Consider the following 24,788-nt stretch of genomic DNA (forward strand, 5'->3'; position numbering starts at 1 on the left):
GACTGAAGAACACTCACTAATCGGACTGTACTTTTACTTTCTTTGGAAATCCCCATTGAACTGAATCTGACTATATGTTTCTCTGGTATCCTCAATGATAAGTAGAGTGTGTTACGTTTTAGGGCCTCCAACAATTTTTGCCCTGACTATTAGAATCTCAAATTCTCAAGGAGTACTGTAAATAGATTCTCAATTTCTCTAAACAATAATTGAAGATAAACAAATCTTTGGGTACAAAGCTATCCATAAATCTTTTAAGTGACAAAAAGGAAGTGCATGCACTACTGCATGCATGGTTACTGAAAAGTAAGTAGTACCGTGAATGAAAGAATGTGACAGTACAGGGCTGCAGTAATAATTATGCATTTTCACTTGCCTATCTCTGTACTCAGAGAAACACTTCGTACATTAAATTAGGTTTGATAAATAGCAGAATTAAAACCTATACAATGGCTGTAGGGATGAATTTAGAAGCAGGGATCAAAGAAATGCAGTCAAACTCATAGAAGTTCACAGCAATAACATTACTTAAAAAATAATTAGAAAAGAACGATACTGTATCTGTATGTTGTTGTAGTTGTCCGGTTGAATTTGGTAAGTTGCATGCATCCAACCATTCCTCTTATTAGCAGGACTCCTCCATTCCATCTGACGCTCCGTCCATCAATGTTGGTGACCAGAAGACACCCTGTCCACTGCCTGCCTGGCAGATGCTGAATTGTGGCTCGCTAATGTGAAGCCTGACTTCATCCTTTTTTCCCATTGCACAGGCTGAAACCCGGACTGTAATTATTGATGGGAAAACAGGAAGTGATATTAGAACACCACTGACAAATAAATATAAGGTATGTACACTGTGTAGTGCAAAAAGTCACACTTTGAGTTTCCTAATAGACATTACAATATTTTTGAAAATGCGTACTCTGTCTGAGTCTCCTTTTGAAGGATAAATAAGTATGGGCGAATTAATTTAGCGGATCTTTCCACTCAAGCTAGGTGTACTGTAAACTGTGTTTTAGAACAAAATTAGACCTTCCCAGCAGTGCTCCCAGACCCTTAATGAACCCAGTCGCAAAAATGTAGAAGACCCCCAATCAGATCTCCAAAAGCGAGGCCTAGTAGAAAGTGGTGACAAAACGTACTTTGAAAGTAAAGTAGGCCCAAATTCCCCCTTACCCACCATGGATTGTATTGAAACCACTTGCAAGCAAGCAAAAGTATCCATACCCAGCATTGCTCCAAGACTCGCAAACCCCCCCACAAACACCAGGAACACCCACAAACAGCCCCCCAAAAACGGTAGAGTGAGCAAAATCTCAGAAAATGCAAAAACTATTTCCCCAGGGATTGTCTCCAAAACACTTTCTTTCGGGTATTTGACCTTCCCAGCAATGGCCCCAGAACTGTCAACCCAGGAGAAAACAAGTTTAACTCCCCCAACAAGCCAAAAGGCAAAACCCGGGAAAAGCCACACTTCAAAAACTTTGGGCCTACCTGGAATTCAGTCCAAATGCGCTGTGCAGCTAGGCCCCAACTCCCCTTTTCCACCATGGATTTCCTGAAAAACAAATGCAATCAACATTAGACTGTGCCAGCAGTGCTCCCAGACCCCAAAACCCACCCACAAACACCCGGAACCCCCCCAAGCAGCACCTCAAAAACAAGCAAGTCAGCAAAAACGCAAAAATAGTTCGCCTCCGATTTTGTCCAAACCCTAATTCCCGGTATTAGACATTCCCAGCAATGGCCCCAGACCCCTGCAGCCACCATTAAAAAGCAGAACACCCCCAAACTGGCAAAAAGCAAAAATGGGCCTACTACCTGGAATTCAGTCCAAATACGCTGTGCAGCTAGGCCCAAACTCCCCTTGTCCACCATGGATTTCCTGAAAAACAAATGCAATCAACATTAGACTGTGCCAGCAGTGCTCCCAGACCCCAAAACCCACCCACAAACACCAGGAACCCCCCCAAACAGCACCTCAAAGACAAGCAAGTCAGCAAAAACGCAGAAAAAAATGTCACCTCCGATTTTGTCCAAACCAATTTTATCCGGTATTAGACATTCCCAGCAATGGCCCCAGACCCGTCAACCCAGGCGGAAAGAAGTAGAAGACCCCCAAACAGCCAAAAAGCAAAACTACAAAAATGTGGACTTAGACATTTTCAGGCAAATTTCCAAAATCACTCCACGCGCGCTCTGCAGCTGGCCCTTACTACCCTTTGCCACCATAGATTTGCTTCAAAACTCTTGCAATCAAAAGTATCCATACCCAGCAGTGCTCCCAGACCCCAAACCCACCCACAAACACCTGGAACCCCCACAAACAGCACCTCAAAGAAAAGGAAGTCAGCAAAAATGCAAAAATAAATTTGCCTCCGATTTTGTCCAAACCACTTTTATCCGGTATTAGACATTCCCAGCAATGGCCCTAGACCCATCAACTCACCCGCAAAGAAGTAGAACACCCCCACAGGTGCAGAGGCTTTCTTCATTGGGCGTAATCCAGCCATCTGCTTTAAGGGAAATAGGAGTCTGGAGGAGGATGGATAGAGGAGCATGTTCTTGTGAACTTGTGAACCTGAGGAATGCAGACGGCGGCACCTTCAAATCAATGGGCAAAAAGTGAAGACAGTTCTGCGGATGGGCTTGTTTTTGTGATTAGGTGATTAAAGTTTTTTTTTATATCGATTTTGCAAAACAAAGAAAGGTTCAGAGACCTAGTTTGTGTGTATGGTTACTGATAATTTTGTCAGTGTGTACCAAAATGAGAAAGAAAAATTTCTTTCTAGAGTCCCCGCACTCACCGGGGTTTCCCCACGGTGACATGCTTCATCATTGGGGCCATCCCAGTTCTCTTCAAAAAGGGGCGTGCTGCGACTAGCGGACTACGCAGGAGCACTATTTTTGTGAAAAAGCGATGTGTGGTGTAAAGTGTTGTGGTGGTGGAGTGGGTGTGTGATTAAAAATACCTTGCTAGTGGGCCTCAACAATTTATTCTGCTCCTAGTTTGGTATGTTAAAATGGGGAAACACTGTATTCTAACCTTAAATTTGGGCTAGATCAGTGTTCTGTGGTCGACATGTTTCAAGCTCCCCAAGCTTTTCATCAGGACCATACAGGGTCCAGCCCTGTATTTTCCACTCCTATATTTAAATAAATAGGTTGTTTTTACAAAAATAGTTGTTTTACTATGCTCTGTTAATGGTTAAACATGCGTTTTTATACATACGATTTGTATCCTATTCGTATTTCTGTAAAAGAGAATGACACTTGATTAGTGGCAAACATCCCCCCTAAAGAGCAAGGGGATCACACATGCAGCTCACTTTGTCTAGGGCGTGAGTGTGCCTTGGGCACCATATCGGTGCGTGCAGGCTTTCAAAACCAGTGCAAAATATAAAAGAACTGTGAAAAAGTGTTTTTTGTGAATTCACACATATAAATGACACAGGACTTAATGTGACTATAGACATGACACACAACATATATACACAAAAATATTGCCATGGCAAAGGGCATATTTACATGTATGAGTGCTAAGTTACACTTCATGGTCTCAGGCGAGGGCAGGATCGCCCCGTGGAAACATTGCTGTGAAGTTTTGAAATAATAGTTAAATATATTTCTCATCTAAAATTGAGCGTTTTTTCATGAAGAGTTGAAACCCTCCAAAGAGTTGAAATACCAGTATTATTTCGCGATTTTCATATCTTGCAGTACTTACTTCCTATCGGCAAACCCGCTCGGTACTACCTGTTCGATCCTCACCCGACCGCATATTGATGCTGGAAGGGTACGCCAGTGTTTTTAGAATCACCGCGCTTCCGGGTTCAGAGCGTTACAAAGACTAGACCGTTCCGTGTGCGGCAGCCATCTTGAATGTATGTCAATGAAGTGGGCGCGAGTATCATGTAAATTCATTTGTAGAATTCGTATTTGGCAAGGCTTTTGAAAACCGGAGTTTTTTCAGCAATACCCCTATGTTAAGCTTTCGTTTCATGTAATTTAGAACACAGTTTAAAAAAATTATTTAAAAAAAGAATCAGTAGTTTTTCCGGAAAATCGTTCAGAATGGTAGATGAACCCATCAGGTTATGGTTGTTTGAGTATTGGGTTCTATGGTAGTAGTATACTACTTTCCTTTACAGCTATATGGGTTTATTTACTGTTTTCGGATATAGTTCAGAAGGCTTAATGTATTTTGTGAATGGTCAGAGAGACTTAGGGAAAACAATAGACTTCCATGATTTGTTGTAGTTTTCTGTGGATCACATTAGATTCTAAATGCGCCCCATGGGATTTCATTGTTGAGCCCAAGGGTGTCGGTGTGTAATCGGAACATCCATCTCTGTTCGCGTTCATGGAGAATTCTATCCAGGTTGTCTTTGTTTTTTACTGTTTCTAAAACCACCCAAGTTAGGTCATTGGGTGTGTGGGTCTGCTCGATGAAGTGGGTAGTCATCCTGGTGGTGGCTCGTTTGCACCTGATGTTGCTCCTATGTTCCACTATGCAGGTACTGACCTTCCTTGTGGTCATACCTACATAGTGTAAGTTGCAGGTGCATGTTATTAGATATACCACTCCACTCCACTTCATCGAGCAGAACCACACACCCAATGACCTAACTTGGGTGGTTTTAGAAATCCTTCCAGAGTCCAACAGAACTTAAAAAAAGATTGGACGAGCTCAACAAAACCATGTCCGACTTTGAGATCAGTCTTAAGGACTCAAAATATATCAAATTATCTAAGGACATGAAAACATTCTCACATGAGAAAGTGTACCCATATGTCAGGGATGACTACAGAACCAGCAGCAGAAATCCAGGCTACAACACTGATAGTGATGGGTCTGACACAGGATCAGACAGCTCAGGGGGAACAAGTAATTACAATACCACCCCTAACAGAAGACCCAAACGAGGAAGAGGAAACATGAGGAACTATAGAGGAAACCCGGCACCTATGTGGCCAATGTACCAAGATCCATACAATTACGGTCCTCCACCTCCACCCTTCTTCTATGGCCCACCCATGTACCATCAACCCAACTACCAAAACTGGGGAAATAACCAAGGCAATCAAGGTAAGCAGGGAAAACCTTTTTTAGGGAGAGGCCGCCCAGCTCAACGAGCAAAGAACAAACCCAACCAGGGAGTACAATGGGGAGAACCAGTAGCGACAACAGGACGCCACACACGGAGCAAGGGACCACCAGAACCAACCACGAGCAACAACCCGATCTAGTGGTCAATTTGTCCTCCATAACCCTGACAGATACACAGGTTCAAGTATTGAACAAGGGTTTAGGTTTCGTACCAACCCCAATCACAGACAAATTCAAACTTTGCTGTGAACTGAAAGAATTCCTCAGAAAAATCAAACTACAGGTATTCTTTAAAGACAAAAAACCTGAAGAACGACCAAAGAGCGACACAGGACTACAAAAAAAGTCAAATTTTGTTCCACCGGCCCACAGCTTACCAGTTGAAATATTAGCTTTTGAGAAAGCAGTGATGAAGGAAGTACAAGAATTGGACCCACGCACAGTAAAAGTCTTTCACAATACCAGCAAGGCAGAGCTAACAGCAATACAAGAACTATCAAAAAATGACCTCATCACCATCAAGCCAGCCGACAAAGGCGGGGCAATAGTCCTACAGGACACTACTGATTACAGAAGGGAATGCCTTCGCCTTTTAGGAGACACGAGAAACTATGTCATACTCAATGAGGATTCTACAGAACGACTACGAATTTCAATTGCCTACCTAACAGGAATGTCAGGCCAACGATTGGTTAAGTAAAAAAGAAATAGAGTTTCTGACAAACAAGAAACCCATTACACCATACTTTTATACTATCCCCAAAATTCACAAGAGACTAGAAGACCCACCAGGGAGACCGATAGTCTCTGGGATAGGTTCAATCTTGGAACCCCTATCACAATTCGCTGATGCTTTCCTAAGACCTTTGGTCCAGAATACTGACACTTAACTTAGGGACACCAAGGATGTACTCTGCCTCCTCAAAGATCTAGCCTTTGACCCCACATCCAGTATCCTCATCAGCCTGGATGTGGAAAGTTTATATACAAGTTTACTGGAAATACTGGAAGAAGTACTGTTTGAGAGTGAATGGGAATACCACACCCCACGACATGTGGTGATGGAATGTTGCCAACTAGCACTGTCTGAGAATTTTTTCCGTTTCGAAACCACACTGTATAAACAACAACACGGGACCAGCATGGGCAGCACTTTTGCGCCGAGCATAGCGGGCCTGTATGTTCATCAATTGGAGAAGAACAAAATTCTGAATGAGAGAAACCCCTACAGACACCATATTTTGGAATGGAAACGTTACATCGATGACATTTTCTTAATCTGGCAAGGTACGGAGGAAGAAGCTAAAACTTTTTTGACATGGCTTAACACACAAGATCCCTTCTTGAATTTCACATGCTCAATGAGTAAGACCAATTTAGTGTTCTTGGATTTGAACATACATGCTGAATCAGGTAAACTTATCACAACAACCCACTTCAAAGAGACATCACGTAACTGTCTCTTAGCATATGACAGTTTTCATCCTCGCCACCTCAGACAGAACCTTCCGTTCGGGCAATTCCTGCGATTACGAAGGAATTGTAGCCACAAAGATGATTACTTGATCCAAGCAGAGGATCTGAGTAACAAGCTGAAAAACAGGAAAAACCCCTAGCAAAATAATTAAGGAAGCCAAAAAACGGGCTGGAAACAATAACAGGGATGCCCTTTTAGAACCAAAAGAGAAAACAGAATCAGAAAACACCAGACCAATCTGCATTACTACATTCAACCAAGTATCAGACACAGTGGCCAAAAAAATCAAAAAACATTGGCCTATGATCAACAGTGGAGGATTGACAATACCTACTCCTATGTTCAGCCACCGCCGGGGGAAAAACTTGAAAGATTTCCTGGTTCACACTCGCCCCATACTTACAAACCAGACAATAAGAACCCATCCACTACCAAGTGGACATTTTCCCTGTAACAATTGTAGTGTCTGTCACTTAACATCTATAACAAAAACTGTAACCTTCAACAACGCTACAAAATGGGAACTAAGAGGTTTTTCCAATTGCAACACCAGTGGAGTGGTATATCTAATAACATGCACCTGCAACTTACACTATGTAGGTATGACCACAAGGAAGGTCAGTACTCGCATAGTGGAACATAGGAGCAACATCAGGTGCAAACGAGCCACCACCAGGATGACTGCCCACTTCATCGAGCGGAACCACACACCCAATGACCTAACTTGGGTGGTTTTAGAAACAGTAAAAAACAAAGACAACCTGGATAGAATTCTCCATGAACGCAAACAGAGATGGGTGTTCTGATTACACACCGACACCCTTGGGCTCAACAATGAAATCCCATGGGGCGCATTTAGAATCTAATGTGATCCACAGAAAACTACAACAAACCATGGAAGTCTATTGTTTTCCCTAAGTCTCTCTGACCATTCACAAAATACATTAAGCCTTCTGAACTATATCCGAAAACAGTAAATAAACCCATATAGCTGTAAAGGAAAGTAGTATACTACTACCATAGAACCCAATACTCAAACAACCATAACCTGATGGGTTCATCTACCATTCTGAATGATTTTCCGGAAAAACTACTGATTCTTTATTTTTTTAAATAATTTTTTTAAAACTGTGTTCTAAATTACATGAAACGAAAGCTTAACATTGGGGTATTGCTGAAAAAACTCCGGTTTTCAAAAGCCTTGCCAAATACGAATTCTGCAAATGAATTTACATGATACTCGTGCCCACTTCATCGACATACATTCAAGATGGCCGCCGCACACGGAACGGTCTAGTCTTTGTAACGCTCTGAACCCGGAAGCGCGGTGATTCTAAAAACACCGGCGTACCCTTCCAGCATCAATATGCGGTCGGGTGAGGATCGAACAGGTAGTACCGAGCGGGTTTGCCGATAGGAAGTAAGTACTGCAAGATATGAACATCGCGAAATAATACTGGTATTTCAACTCTTTGGAGGGTTTCAACTCTTCATGAAAAAACGCACAATTTTAGATGAGAAATAAATGTAACTATTATTTCAAAACTTCACAGCAATGTTTCCAGGAGGCGATCCTGCCCTCGCCTGAGACCATGAGGTGTAACTTAGCACTCATACATGTAAATATGCCCTTTGCCATGACAATATTTTTGTGTATATATGTTGTGTGTCATGTCTATAGTCACATTAGGTCCTGTGTCATTTATATGTGTGAATTCACAAAAACCACTTTTTCACAGTTCCTTTATATTTTGCACTGGTTTTGAAAGCCTGTACGCACCGATATGGTGCAAAAGGCACACTCACGCCCTAGACAAAGTGAGCTGCATGTGTGATCCCCTTGTTCTTTAGGGGGGATGTTTGCCACTAATCAAGTGTCATTCTCTTTTACAGAAATACGAATAGGATACAAATCGTATGTATAAAAACGCATGTTTAACCATTAACAGCGCATAGTAAAACAACTATTTTTGTAAAAACAACCTATTTATTTAAATATAGGAGTGGAAAATACAGGGCTGGACCCTGTATGGTCCTGATGAAAAGCTTGGGGAGCTTGAAACATGTCGACCACAGAACACTGATCTAGCCCAAATTTAAGGTTAGAATACAGTGTTACCCCGTTTTAACATACCAAACTAGGAGCAGAATAAATTGTTGAGGCCCCCTAGCACGGTATTATTAATCACACACCCACTCCACCACCACAACACTTTACACCACACATAGCTTTTTCACAAAAATAGTGCTCCTGCGTAGTCCGCTAGTCGCAGCACGCCCCTTTTCGTAGAGAACTGGGATGGCCCCAATGAAGAAGCATGTCACCGTGGGGATACCCCGGTGAGTGAGGGGACTCTAGAAAGAAATTTTTCTTTCTCATTTTGGTACACACTGACAAAATTATCAGTAACCATACACACAAACTAGGTCTCTGAACCCTTCATAGTGGGTTCCTGATTTTCTGATATAGACTGGAGGCCGACCTAGTTCGGCTTAACCTACTTCCCCCCCCCTATTTCTTGTTTGCAAAACAAAGAAAGACAGACACACAGAAATAAAAGTGAATAAGGACGAAAAAGAAAGTTAGTGATTCATTGACTCATTTTCAGGCCTCGGTGTCAGGGAAGAAGAGCTTGTCTTCAAACTCTGCGAATTCAGGCGGGAGTAGGTCACCTAACAGAGAAGAACTTCTCTCATCTTAGTTGGTGTCCTCCTCGTCTTCTTCCTGCGTGCATTCTCGTATTTTGTAATCTGGTGGTATGAGGTGATGATTTATCTTGATCATTGTTAACCTCTCCACATTTTTGGGCGAGAGGTGGGTCCTTTTGCAAGTTACAATGCCACCAGCAGCACTGAAAACATGTTCAGAAGACAAGCTTGCAAGTGGGCAAGACAGGTAATTTATAGCCAGGTTGGTGATCTCTGGCCACAATTCTCTTTTCCCATGCCAATACGCCAATGGGTCATCATGAACATAGACCTCTGTTGAGTCATTCAGATAGTCCTGCACAATCGACTCAAGGTTCTCCAGGGTTCTTCCACTTTGCTTACTTTTTGCTGGAACCTTTTGAGAAGCAAACCCAAGCTGAGTTAGCCAATCCTCTTCTTCACACAATGTTACTGTTGTGTCTGGTGCAGATTATACGGTTGCTGGTGTCTTTAACAGCTGAGAGGGAAAATCACTCACTTCTGCCACGGCCACAGATGCAGAAGTGGATTTTTTTGACTCCGGATGGCCTGCTGATGCTGATGTACTGCCTTTTCCTTCAATTTCCTGCCATTCTCTTTCAAACTGACTGGCTGCCACAGCTAGCCAATGTTTGTACTTTGTAACATCTGCGTCATCAAAAGGAAAGAATACTCTGCCTGCCAATGCCTTTTTGTACCGTGGATCCAGAATAGTAGCCAAATGTAATGCTGTTCTGTGTGGATCTTTTAAAGACGTTCATCGCAAAGTAGGTGCTGTAATAACTTCTCCGCCAACTCAAATGCTTGTTCCTTTTTTCCCTCTTTTTGAAACGTAGAAGACACCGCCTTCAGTTGGTGCTCTAGCATGCGCAACAATGGGATAGCTCTTCCCAAATTACAGTCCTTCCTGCTGACTGCACGCGTGAAGACCTCAAAAGGACGAAGCCTGTCTGTCAGGCTTTTAACTAGCTTCCATTGCTCCACCTGTATCCTCAGGTCCTTCATAGCTGTACCCTGTGTAAAGAAATACTGATCGACTACCGCATACTGCTCAAACAAACGCTCAAGCATGTAGAAGGTTGAGTTCCAACGTGTTACCACCTCCTGGATGAGTGCTTTCACTGGCAGTTTACGTTCATGTTGCAGGCACCTCAGCTGCTTCCGGGCCTTAAAAGAATGGTTGAAATGTGTGCACATTCTTCGGCAGGTGGTCAGTAACTTGCACACTGGACTTTCTTCACTCAAGAATTTTTTAACAACCAGGTTTATACAGTTCGCCAAACACGGCACTCTGAAATAGTTACCCTTATCCATGGCCTTAACTACATTGGCGCCATTATCTGTGGAAACATAACCAATCATGCGTTTTCTTGGGGACAGCCATTGAAAGACCTTTGTGTTAAACTCATGCAAAATGTTTTCTCCTGTATGACTTTTCTCCATGGCAAACATGGCATGTTTCCGAGCAGGTTTAAAAACTTTGTCCGGGTCAACACCTGCGTTTAGCTTTGCTTGAACCCCTTAAAAAGAGACCCAGTGTGCAGTGATGCACATGTAATCAACGGCTTGGCAACTGGTCCACATGTCTGTTGTCAGATGTATAGTGTGAACAGCACTCTTCTGCAAAGCTGCCCCAAACACCTCCAGCACATCTTCATGTAGTCCTGGAACTGCAACACTGGCAAAATAGAACCGACTAGGAACCTTCCATTTAGGGCAGAGCGTTGCCACTTATTCAAGAAAACCAACCACTTCCACAAAAGAAAAAGGAAGTAGATCCAGCGCTAGCATTTTAGCCAGCTTAGTGTTATACAGACGGGTCATTGGGTGGTTGCATTCAAATGGCGCATCTGAAAACAACATGCTTCTAATGGTGGGCTGGACCATTTTACCGGATGATGATGATTTCTTCGACCCAGTTACACTTGGTGATGATGAACTTTTTCGCATTGGTGTCTCACTCTCTCCCACACTCTTAGTGTGGCTCATATATCTTGCAGGGGGTGTGCTGCTGACAGGGGTACTGGGTGTAAGTGAAGAAATGTTTGATGCTTCTTCCTCCTCATCATCATCAGATGAAACATCAACGGATACAGTTTGTTGACTTGCAATTCGGGCTTCCTTGATCTCCTTTAGGTGTGCATGCCATTTGACAGTGTGCTGTCTCTCAAGATGACCTCTCTGGCCTCCGGTACCATAGTTGGTACCAAGCTTACCATGACTAACTCGAAGCTTACAAATGGTACAAATGGCTATGTTTTCCCTTGTTGGGCTAACACAAAAGAGGTCCCAAACTGCTAACTTCAAATGTCTGTGGGGGGCGGAGGAGGCGATACTGGGAATGCTAATGTCAGATGAAGTGGAGGATGTGTTCTGCCGAACTTTACTACGTTGTGCACTTGCAGCACCACTAATTGAGGAAATGGAGGTCGAGGTGGATGGAGGTCCCTTCTGGCGAGAAAATATAGAAGCGGTAGGTGGTGGTGTACTAGTTAACTGCATTGGTGGAGGTCCCATTCCCACGTCGCCAACATCACGCTCAGCAGCATTTCGGGCTAGAGTAAAAATGTCTGTTTACTGCATGCCAGCTGAGCCTGGAGTGACGTTTATGATGACTGTGTCGTCGTCGTGAGAGTCTTCATCAGCAGGAGTATACGCCACTTCTTGTTCAGTGTCATCATTACATTCCATAACTACGAGACTTTCGGGGACCTTCCTTTTACGCTTAGCTACCTTTGTCAGATCATGGTGTGCCTCACTCTCAGACGGCCGTGGTGGTTCCCAATTTTCATCCATATCATCAGAAGGAAGGGTGCTTGAAGAAAATGTAGACACCATCCTTGATCTTTCCCTTGCTAGGGATCTGGAAGACAATGAATGAGCAGGAGGAGTGGCTTCCTCAAATGATACCTCGGCTTGAATGTCGATTTCCTGATGTGCCCCTACTTCGGGAGGAAGAACTATTGTGGGCACTTGTGCTGCTCCATGCACCTCTGCTTGCGCATCTCCTTGCGCCGCCTCTCCTTCCACATGTACTTGGGCTTGTACTTGCACATGTGGTTGTTGTTGCGGCTGTGGTTGTTGAACACTCGTAAAATAAGTTACAACAACCTGTGTTGATTGAGGGATGCTGCTACTTTCTTGCGATGAGCCAACATCACTGGTCGATGGTGATTGAACAACTATATTGGCTGCCTCTGCAGCACTCAAGGGCTTGGACTTAAGTTGGCGTGGTGGTGGTGGCACTGAGCCCAATGGAGCAGGGGTGCTGCTCCCAGCTTGGTCCCCAGGAGACCGCGCTGCTGCTGCAGGCGTACTTTTTTTTCCCCAAAAAATGCGGCGGTCGGCACACCAGTCTCCTTGGTAAGTGGCGCCACTTGCTTCTTCTGCTCCTTACTGGCAACTTTCTTGCTAGAGGAGCTACGGGCAACTTTTTTTGGGGCCAGCTTCTTCAGATGTCAAAACAGCAGGCCGCAGTTGCACAAGTTGCAGAGTTGTCTGTGGCTACACGTGACGTTGTGCTGCACACACCGCAGCAGGACTTGTTCCTGGCACTGATGAGGAACGATGAGGCTGGTGATTCGTCTTTCTGCACCTAAAAGCAAACGAAGCCAGAGGAACATCAGTTAAATAAATGTTGCATATGTAGCGCTTCAATTAATAGTTTGCAAGTAAGCATTTTTATTATACCCACCCCCCACAATGGAAAGACCAATAAAATGCACCACTGACAGAGTACCCCTGGGCATAATGGATGAAAGCATGGCAGACTGGGTGCAGGCCTATGGCACAACAAAGCACACTGCCTGGCTTCAAAATGGACCCAAGACCCCCACCACATGGCCAGTCCCTGCCTGTGCCAGTCCTCAAAATGGCCCCCACCCACATGGACAGGCCCCATCAACCCCCCAAAAATTGAAAAACACACACAAATCACCACAATCCAATGCCATTCATGCCCTCCATGATGTTTACATTAAAGAGACCCCACAGAAAGACTCAGTCCATGCACCACTGAGTATCCCTGGGCAAAAGGCCCCAACACCACCCCAAAAAATAAAAAAACACACAAAAATCACCACAATCCAATGCCATCCATGCCCTCAATCATGTTCAAATTCAAGACACCCCACAGAAAGACTAGGCCCATGCACCACTGTGTACCCCTGAGCATAATGGATGAAAGCAAGGCACATTGGATGCAGGCCTATGGCGCAAAGCACACTGCCAGGCTTCGAAATGGCCCCTAGACCCCGACCACATGGCCAGGCCCTGCCTGTCCCAGTCCTCAAAATGGCCCCCACCCACATGGACAGGCTCCATCAACACCCAAAAAAATCGAAAAACACACAAAAATCACCACAATACAATGCCATCCATGCCCTCCATGATGTTTACATTAAAGAGACCCTACAGAAAGACTCTCTCCATGCACCGCTGAGTACCCCTGGGCAAAAGGCCCCAACACCACCCCAAAAAATCGAAAAACACACAAAAATCACCACAATCCAATGCCATCCATGCCCTCCATGATTTTTACATTAAAGAGACCCCACAGAAAGACATGCCCTCAATCATGTTGAAATTCAACAAAACAGTTGTATCGTGCACCCATAACTAACCCTGGTCCTACTGGATACTGTGGCTACCTACAATATATTTTATTTAATGTTCTGAAAAAGTTCCAAAATTGTAGTTGCAGCAACTGCAATGCCCCAAACAGACTTACTTGTGAAATTTATAATCCAAAAGTGATCCAAAGAAAGTCTAAAAGGCCTCAAATCCAAATATCCAGCAGCATCCACAAAAAGTAATCCTTCCAGGTCAAGATCCAAATCAAAGTGACCAGGACATGAACAAAGCACTGGGAGGAGCCTGCTGGACAGGAAGTGGAAGTTGGAGACTGTGGGGCACTTCCTTCCTCCCACCCCCCCCCCAGAAATGGACTCCTTGCAAAAAAAAGTGCAGGCAAATGTCAACCTGAGGAGGTATTCTGATAAAAATCATAATTTTCAGAAGATTTATGCTGCCTACTGGTGGATTTCTTGTGCAGAATTGCAAATTTTGCAATTTCGCGAGTGCGAGATTGTTGCTGCCCGCCACATCTACGTGTTCGCAATTGCGAACTCCCGCGATGCGTGATCATGGGCCTTTTAGACGTACTCGCGTTGACAAACTCTCGCTGTGCCAGGTGGGAAGCCGCGATGACGTAATCGCGGTCGACAAACTCCTGCGGGATCCCGCAGCAAGATCCAAAATGGCGCAGCACACGCAAAACATGGAGAAAAGCAACTCTGCATACGCTAAATGACGGTAAGTGAACGCCGCACGCCTCAATATTGTATTTGTCAAGCGCGACCAAGCAAAAAAATCCGCTGCGTGCGAATTTGCGAATTTTCGGCAAATTCGCGTGAGTTTGCGGATTGAGAATTTGCCGAAAATCTGCAAAATTCCGCGAGCGGAACAGATTTTACACCCATGCCTACTTGAGACCCTCACGGGTTAGTAGTGCGCTTTACAAATGATATGACTGATTGATTGATTGATTGATTGATTGACTGATTGGACTGTTCCCAAATTTCCCAGAACTTATACTTTTTTCTGTGTATCCAAACTGTTTATCCTATGGAAAGATGCCAGCCATTCCCAATGTGTAGGTGGTGAGGGACGTATCCATTTAACACAAATTTCCCTTCTGGCTAATAATATTAACAGGAACAGTTTTCTTGTTTTCTTATTGAACTTTTGTAGGCCTTCCTCTATTTGACCCACCCCAAATATAACAAGGTCAATACTTACTTCGAATGGTCATTCTAGTAGATTCTCTAATACCTTACCCACTTCATGCCAGAACTTTTTGAGCTGGGGGTACTGCCGAAACATGTTCTTTCCCCCAGGTCGCGTCTGGTACTGTGAAGTCCTCCTCCCCAGCTGATATAAGGGCCCAGTACTATTGTGTGACTCATTTTTTTAAAGTCCGGTTCTCCTGCATTTCCATCTCCAATTTTCTATTTCCTTTTTTCCAATCTACTGGAATCTTCACTCAACTTGAAGATTAATAGAATTAAAATTTTGATGAAGTGCCATTCGTCATATGTACAAGTTGATCCCAATTGATAATGTTATTGGCTGTTGTAAATTGACCCCATTTGATTATTCCTGCTTGCCTTAAAGGAATTTCAAGTCTATCCTTCAGACGTTCAAAAGTCCCTGGTGAGTCCCATATAGGAGCATATTCACTGTGGTATGGTATCTTCAGTGTACTTCTTATGTGGTACCATCATTTTGCTGCTGACATGAGAACCTTCAGTTTGATCTTTTTAAAATACTTTGGATGTCCAAATTTGTATTAGTAATTTCCTTCTGCACCAATCATAGCTTGTAAATAGACGGGTTAAAGCTGCTCATATATTTGAAGTGGAATGCTCTATAGTATTCTAATATATCTGGGCTTGCTAACCATCAAGTTCTTATTCCTCCTTAACTTTTTCCAAGCTATTCTTGTCCCTTTTGATGACCATACAAAGCTATTCAGTTCCTCTTGTAATTTCTTTATTGACTCCCTCTTAAATTGTAATGGAATTGAACCAGAAATGTAGGTAAAATTGAAATTCTTATTATGTTTGATCTTCCCATGAAGGTCAAGGGAAGACCACCCCCATACTTTAAGTAGTTTTCCAACCTCTCCAAAAATCCTGTCAAAATGTATTTGGGTTATTTTATCTATATCCTTGACCTATTTCAAACCCAGATATCTTATCTTCTCCTTTATGAGTTGATTAGTACTATGGGTGTTGCATTTCATAATTTCAGTTTTTGACTGATTGATCAGATATCCAGAGACTCTCCCATATTTCTCCAGGGTTTTTTCTATAGTATTATGAGACCCTGCCAAATTGTTCGTAAAAATCATTAGGTGATCCGCCTAAAGGGCAACTTTTTCCTTGATAGGAGAAAGGGAATATTTCTGGGTTGTTTCTAAGATTTTGTGCTAAAGGTTTGATGTATAAATCAAAAAAGCATAGGAGACAAAGGACACCTAGGTCTCGTGGTTCTCTGGATCTTTATCTTTTCTGTAAGGTTGCTGTTAATTAAAATGTTGGCCCTTGGACCTCTATATAACCTCTTAACCATTTCTTAAAAGTTTTCCCCCAACTTGTATTTTTCCAGGACGCTATTCATGAACGATCAGTTTACCCTATTGAATGCTTTGGCTGCATCGAAAGTAATAATAGATAGGGGCATCTTTTCTTGTACTGCTATGTCTATTGCTCCTATTACCTTGTGTGTCAATTCCTGGGTCCTTCTTACTTTCACGAAACCCTTTTGATTAATGTTGATTAGAGATCCCACAACTTTACCTTGCCTCTTCGCCATAATCTGCGTGAATATCTTGTAGTCGCAGTTTAGGAGGGATACAGGCCTGTATGATTCGCATTTCCCATGGTTCTTCCCAGGCTTTAGGAGAATGTTGATTATTACGTCATTCCACAAATCTGGGAAAATCCTTGATCAACAAAAATATAATTTATCAACTCTGTCACGGGGGATCAAGACATCTCTTAGTTTGGTGTATAGCTCGTTCGGTAGAGCATTGGGCCAGTGGTCTTTCCTCTCTGTAAGCCTCTAACAACTTCCTCTACTTCGTTGGTTGTAATTTTTTTGTTCAGGTCTTCTCTCTGGTCTTGTGTTAGTTAAGGGAGATCTAATTTTTCTAGGTAGCCATGAATTTGTTTTATTGTTGGAGCAATGTCTTCTGTGTATAGCTCTTCAAAGAATTTCACAAATTCCTGCATAATCACAGTATCTTCAGAACTTATTTCTACGGAATTCCCAACCTGGATGCCTTCTATATTATTTCTTGTTTGATCTGTTTTTGCTTTCCCAGCCAGCATCTTACTACACCCCTCTCCATATTCATAATGGGACAGTTTACTTGCCTCCCATTTTTCTCTCAATACAATCTTCAGGTTCTCTGTGAGGGCTTCTTATTTGCTTTCCTTTCAGACTCTGTTCTTTTTTTCTCAGATGTTGAAGTTTATGTTTCTAATTGTGTGTCTAGGAGTTTTATAGCATCTTCCATTTGACTGATTTTGTGCTTCATTTCTTTAGATGTATATGTCGTGATGGTTAGTATCTTTCCTCTGATTACCGCCTTATAGGCGTCCCAAGCAACGTGCCTGGAGGTACCCTCTTTATTTGCTAGAAAAAATTGCTCTGTTTCTGTTATAAGAGCTTCTATATTTTGAGGATGTGCTAGAAGTGTACGATCGACTGTCCACGTTGGAGGTGCGGTAGCATGCATCATATGAAGTTTTAGCAGCACTGCAGAGTGGTCCGATACATGGGCAGGCTGATGTTCTACTCTTTGCGTGCCATCAATTAAGTTTCTGTCCAACAGGAAATAGTCTATTCTAGAAGAATGCCCTATTTTTTTATTTTGAAAAGTAAAACATTGCACTTTATCTCCTTTCACCTTTCAGATGTCAACTAAACCCAGGTCTTTTATGCATAGTCCTAGTCACTCTCTCATTTTTATGAGATTTGCCTCTTTTCTAGTTGGAAGTCGGTCCACCTCAGGATCTAAAATTATGTTAAAATCTCCCCCCATAATTATTGGGGAAGAGACCATTAGTAGTTGTGTATATATCTTTTGTAGTGGCTCTGGGTCGTCAGTATTTGATCCATAATAACCAACAATTGTGTACTGTTGATTAAATATTCTTACTCTTGTTATCACCCATCTCCCTTTCCTGCCTACCTTGGATGATTGAATCCTTACCGTAAGAGACATTTTAAAATAATATAACTACCCCCTTAATGCAACATTCTTAATTTGTACAAGCATATGAGTCCACCCATCTTTGATTCTTTTTTATTTCTTTCCATGCCTTTTTCAGATGTGTTTCTTCTAATATTATCATTACACTATCTAACATTCCAGGAAAGGACATTAACTACTGCTGGGTCTTTCTTCATTTCTTTTTTCTTTTTGTAGTTGGGGCCTTCCTGCCGTCTTACTGGTCCCTTTATCCATCATTTTGCTTTGTGAGGACACCTTTATACTTTTTTACTATTATGTTCCCCACCCATGTGCATATATTTTTTCTTTTTATCTTTATTGATTCCTCCCACCCTGGAGAAGCCTCCCTCTTTTCTTCACTGGGCAGTATTATTAGCCCCTTTTGAGCTCCAGGCTCTCCGCACGACTATTCTATTCTTGCTATTGCTCTCGCATTTGTTCCAGAAAGTGCTCAACCTCTTTTGGCTCTCTCATGTTGTAAATTTTGTTCCTCCACATTATTCTCAGAGCAGCAGGGAAATGCATCTGGACTGTTGCGCCTAGGGACCTTAGATGTTGCATCTGCTGGCCAAGCTCCCACTGTCTGTCCTGGATGTCTGACCGGATTCTGAATGACCACTCATCTTTGTTGTAGGGGTCTTTTTTTAGGGCTACACTCAGAATTTTTTCTTTGAGGGTGAAGGTTTTAAAATGTATCAAAATTATCCTCGGGGTTTTTCTCATCTTGTTTTTGCCAAAAGGGTCTCAGTGCACCCTCTGTATATCTTCCACTAAAGCAGCTGATTTAGCCCAGGTAAAATTACCCTCTAACAGCGAGATTACATACTTGTTAATGTCGTCCCCTTCTAATGCTTCTGGCACATTTAAAATTCTTAAATTATTCCTCCTTGCTTGATTTTCCAGGGATTCTAACTTATCTCTAAGACTTCCTTCATTTGACTTGAGTGCTTTATTTTCCCTTTGATGTAATTCAACTTCTTTACTCAAAGTTTCTACTGCTGCCTCTGTTGTTGCTACTCTCTCCCCTAGTGCATTCAGTTTAGTATCCAACATTTCGCAAGCCTCTTGTATCTTAATTTGATTTTCCTCGGAGATCGCAAATTTAGCCTTAATTTCTTCTAACATTCTTACCAACATTTTTTCTGTCGAGTTTTGAGGGGGATCAGAGGGTTTAATTTGTTGCATGCCATGTTCTGGGTTGTCTCCCTTTGCATTTATATTTGGTGTCTGACTCTCTTCTGCTGTATTACCCTCTATGACCTATGCTTGTGCTACATCTTTCTCCATTTCAACCACTTTGCCCTCACTCTTATTTTCAGAGGAATTATATACAGGGTGTATTTTAATGGAGGTTAGAATTTCGTGGCCTTCTTGACTTTCTTGTGTTTATTATTGTACTTGTATTTTAAAAAATGATCTTAGAGAGGGGGTAACTCTAACCTTGAGCCCTAACTCTGCACCTGATCCTCTCCCTTAATTTTGTTTCCCCCTAGTTCTGAAAGGTAGTACCCTGTTTTTTCCCCTTCTTTCTAGTACTTAAGTGGGCAACACTGGACTTAAGGGCAGCTATAGGGTTGTTTACAAGAAACTGCCTATTCCTGAAACAGTACCTTTTCGTGTCGCTCTCTGCCGTTGTGACTAACTCCGAGGGACAGATTATATTTATGTTTTCCCCCCACTTCCCTCCAGACGATAGCAAACTGTCTTTGCCCCGGGCTTGAAACTGTTCATTCAGAATGTTGGCCTTGCTGGCTTGTTTACCCTCTTCATGTGCTTTCCTTCTCCTTCTTTTCCTCCGGCTTCGTATGCTGCCACTTCCCCGATTTTAGCTTAGCTCCCTTGCCTGGTCTTCCTCTACTCCAGTCACATTCATTATGGAATGTGTGACCCTGGCTCTGACAGAGAACTTCTTTGAATACAAACAACAGTTGTTCCATCAGAGCCTGGGTACATCTATGGGGAGCACTTTTGCTCCAAGCCTAGCCTGTTTATACATGGCTCACTTTGAACAGCACCACATCACTGACATCAACAACCCGTACTACAATAACATATTGCTGTGGAAACGGTTTATCGATGATATTCTGATCTTTTGGAGCACGCACTCAAACACTATGGAGCAAAGAGAGAAACAGAACCCTGGTGGCCCTCCACTCAACCCATTAGTCCACAAAAAGACCAGGGTCCTAGGACTTCGGAGATCTTAATATATTGTATCTCCTCAATGTAGTCCTGTTTAGAGGTTTGTAGTTTTCTACATAACACTCTGTGTACTCTATTTTGTAGTATTCATGTATGTGTGATCTGTAAAAACCTATTCTCACACTTTTTGTTGACAGTATTTCAGTATATGATGGGATAATGAATTGCGGTCCCAATAATACAACCCTCAAGAGGTGAAAAAAGTGAGGCGAGCGTAATGACACCTCACGGACGTACCACCATGCGGACCACTGATAGGCACTCACCAGTGAAGTCCATTGTTGTCATCATTGGCATTCATTACGCTCTTAACAGAAGAAAAGAGTGTCCAACAGAAAGGAAGTAAAGTAACAATATAGAATAAAGAATATATCACACCTCACAATGTGGTGGAAAATGTAATAAAATTGATAGGATTCACACTCTCCACAACAACTTTATTCTTTCACTCAGTGAATCCAGTCAAAGTAAAAAACAGTGTAGGTTGCTATTTATGCATACCACAGTGGTATGCATCAATAGCAACCTACACTGTCCTTCTTCAAGCAGGGGGACCCAGCGCCTCCAAGCAAAGTCCCAACAGCCTCTTCCTTAGTTAGAACAGCAAACTGCAGACCAGCCTCAGATCACGAAGCAAGGATTGGTCTTTCCCCAGCAGTCTCTTCATTTGCTCCTTCCTTAGCAGAGGCTCCTCTTGACCACGAAATGGGCCCAAGCCTTTTTAGTCTCAATCCATTTCTGTTTCATTCCAACGTTCAGTTGTTTCAGCTCTCATAGTTATACCCCTTAATGTCTTTGAAGTTTTTTGTGCTCAGGGGTCCCTGACCCTTCCTTAAATCAGTGCTGGGTGTCTCCCTCCCAGTGTCACTTTCTCCCTTTGATCCTGGGGGTCTGGATCCTTAATCACTCAGCAAGTGATAAGCCAATTGTTTTATAGCAGCTGCACAGGCCTCTTCACCTCCCAGGGCTTCTCCTCACCTATTCTCCAGATGCAGGGCAGCCTGGTGTCATCTCAACCCCTCCTTTGGACCTCCCCCAGCTCCTCTCACCTTTCAGATCCAGACAGTCAATCCACATTCAGCAGAGAAACACTGAAATGCTTAAGGCACAAAACTCAGCCACTTTCTCAAAGAGTGGTTTCTGAACACACAGTGACAAAACCACATTCATAGGAAGATGTGTTATGACACTGTGAGTTCATACATACTAAACCTCACCTCTCCATTATAAACTTATAGGAAAGTAGGCTAACAAAACACACTACCCAGCCTTCCCCATTCTATCCTATGGGCAGAATGGCCTTTCACCAGTGAAAACGAAATGGGATGTTTTTCACTGTCAGGATATAGCGCACACCTCAGTATATGTCCTGCCTTATACCTACACTGCACCCTGCCCAGGGGTTACCTGGGACCTACCACAGTGGTACCCAATGTGTATGCATAAGGGAAAGTAAGGTCTGACAAGTGGTTGCAATTGTCAGGACAATATGCTAACTTAGCAAACTGCACGCAGGCCCTACACTGCTGGACTGAGTTCCCTTCTCTGCGCACATTTGCATTACTAGCCCTAGCACTCACAGCACACATCACTTGGGACTTTTTTAGTAAGGCAAACATACCAATCATGGTCAACCAATTACCATTACACTTTACATAGGGAACACTTCTACTTTGACACTGATCAGCAGTGGCAAAGTACCCAAAGCATCTAAAACCAAAGAAGGTAGAGGCAAAAAGTCCAGGTAATCACACCATGGTATGCCAGGGTCAACAGGCCTCTCAATCGGTTTTTGGGCCTTACATATATGAAGCTCTGGAGGCAGCATTTTTTCCAACATAGACATAAGTAAAACTGTTGCTTGACACAGGAACGTTAAATGAAACTGCTGCTATTCCTGGAACTATACCAGCATTTATTGACATCTCTAAAATAATTACAAAGCATAGCATAGCACAAAACAAAAGGCATCAAATAAAAAACATAGCAGGGCATAAATCAATAAAGCATTTAAAACAGAATGCAAAACACCTGTCAGAAAACTACTCAACAGTAAAATTTTAACTAGGAGAATACAACCCCCCCCCCCAAAAAAAAAACATAAACTCGACACATTACCACCACCACTAAATACAACACTAAAAATATGCAAAAATATTTCTGTCAACCGGACAATTCGAAAAGAAAAGGGAGAGTAGCTCAGAACTTTTCAACTTCTTGCTACTTCTTGTTGCCTGCCGCTAGATGCCCATCTGTCAGAATTTCAGCAGAGTGGTCACCTTGTTCCTTTGACATTTTCTTACTACTAATAATAAAAAAATGAGCGAATGAGACACCCTCATCCATATTTTAGCTGGAGTAGTAAACAGCAGAATGTTTGTGGCTCACTTTAATCAACTGTGAATATGTGCTGCTGTCGCCGACAGTATCAGAGAGCCTCGGGTCGGAACGTGTCGCGCACTTTTCAGACGGCGGTAGAAATCAATTTGTAATTATTAATATGCCTAATTTGCATTGCAATCCATTTAGCTATCCTTGTAACTGCACAGACTGAAACTTTACCATGCCTGGTTGGATGTTTTCCACCATATGCAGGACTCATGACATTTTAATAGAAATACATAAATTAGTTAGATGTTCAGGCAGCACAACTCGTATCACAACTGCAAAATACTTAATAAATTACTAAAAAGTGTATCATCAATTTTTTATAGCACAAGGACAGTGCATAATGCTATTAATTAACATGATTTATTTTATATGAGTGTCGGATTTCCCTTTGGTTTACCGTGAAAAATACCGTTTTTATAATGCAATTAAATTCGTTGTTTGATTTATGGGAAAATAATTCTAATTAGAAAATTGTAATTGCGGCAAATGCAGCTTAATCAACCACATTTAGGCTGATGATTCTGGAATACGGCTGATTTCACAGGTGTTCTCCTGATATAAAATTGTGACATCGGCTACTTGTACTCGTGTTGTGATGGCTGTTTTTCAAAAATTGTAGACACGATTTCTTGTCAATCTAATTAGGCTGTATAATGCCTACACTATTTTGATCCTTTGTCCTTATGCCTTACCTTTTTTCCCATATGTAGAGTCAGAATAAGGAAAAATATGACAGGTGAAATACTAGATAAAATATTTTTTTCTTTACTACATTTTGATGATGTACTGTATTGTGCATGATACATTAATGGAGAAGCTATAAACATAGAACAGTGGTGTAAAAGGTTCACACCACTCATTTTTAAGTTCATATCATTCTGCACCCGTCTCGGTAACTGCTCTCTGCTATCTGTTCTATCTGCGCCCTCTGTTTGTCTAATTTCTACTTTTGCATCCTTTGTTCCTCTTAACTTCCCCTTCTAGCATCCTTTGCTTCTCTTACTACTCCGTGCTGGATCTTGGTCTCTTCTGTCTGTTTTTGCACTGAATAAGAAGACACTTTTTTATTGGAACACATGCACTTCAAGCTTTAGATGGACAGAATAAAGCACTATCAAAGACAACCTCACCTACCAGCAGGATCTCACACGCACTTCATCAACCTCCTAACTGAACTCACTACACCCCTCCCCATTGACTTCATACTCCTAGATGATCTCAACTTTCATCTTGATGACCCCACAGACTCCCACTTCATGGATTTGCACAAAGGTCTACAGGACATCACCTCACCCAGGTAATACAAGTCCCTACCCACATCACCGGACACACCCTGGACCCCATCTTCTCCAACGAAAAGATTGAAGTCAGCCACATCACTCCGCTCACATGGACGGACCACTCCTTCATCCACTTCCATATAACAGGGCCACTAAGAAAACCCTACAGAGTGTGGCATCCCTCCAAGCCACTACTAGAAGACAGAAACAGAACGGCTTAACACTCTCCAACTAAACTACCCAGATGCCACAAACAACCTCATCAACAACACAAACAGCTTCAAAAGCTGGATCACAAGCTGAGCTAATACAATCTCACCCCTACCAAACCCAAAAGATCCAACAAACAGGCTACCTGGTACAATGCTGAACTCTACAGGAAATGGAGTAACACCAGAGGAACCACTGCAAGAAACACCTGCAGTGCCTCACTTAGACACTATAACCCTCAAGTAAATGATACCAAGAAAAAAGGCCCTGCCCCAGAAAATGTAATAGAGCTTCAATACCTGCAACCTAAACCATCCTCCCTACAAAATAACTCTGCAATAACCTCTCTGACTTCTTCCATAATAAAATCACCAAGATCTACAGCAACTTCCAACCCCAGGCACCCCCCATCAACCTTCCCAGCCTTAACGTTCTCATCCAAAGACTACCAACTGACAGCATGGAACCCTCTATCCAATATCCATCAAGGACAGAGCAGCAATAATGAATACAGCACCCTCTGGGACTCCCACAAAACCCTGCCCCCACCATATCTTCAACCTAGGCAGAGCCACAGGCAGCACTGCGCTCCCTGCCATCATCAACACCTGCCTCAAGACAGCCACA

Source organism: Lissotriton vulgaris, chromosome 3_1 (assembly GCF_964263255.1).
Source record: "Lissotriton vulgaris chromosome 3_1, aLisVul1.2, whole genome shotgun sequence".
Taxonomy (NCBI): Eukaryota; Metazoa; Chordata; class Amphibia; order Caudata; family Salamandridae; genus Lissotriton; species Lissotriton vulgaris.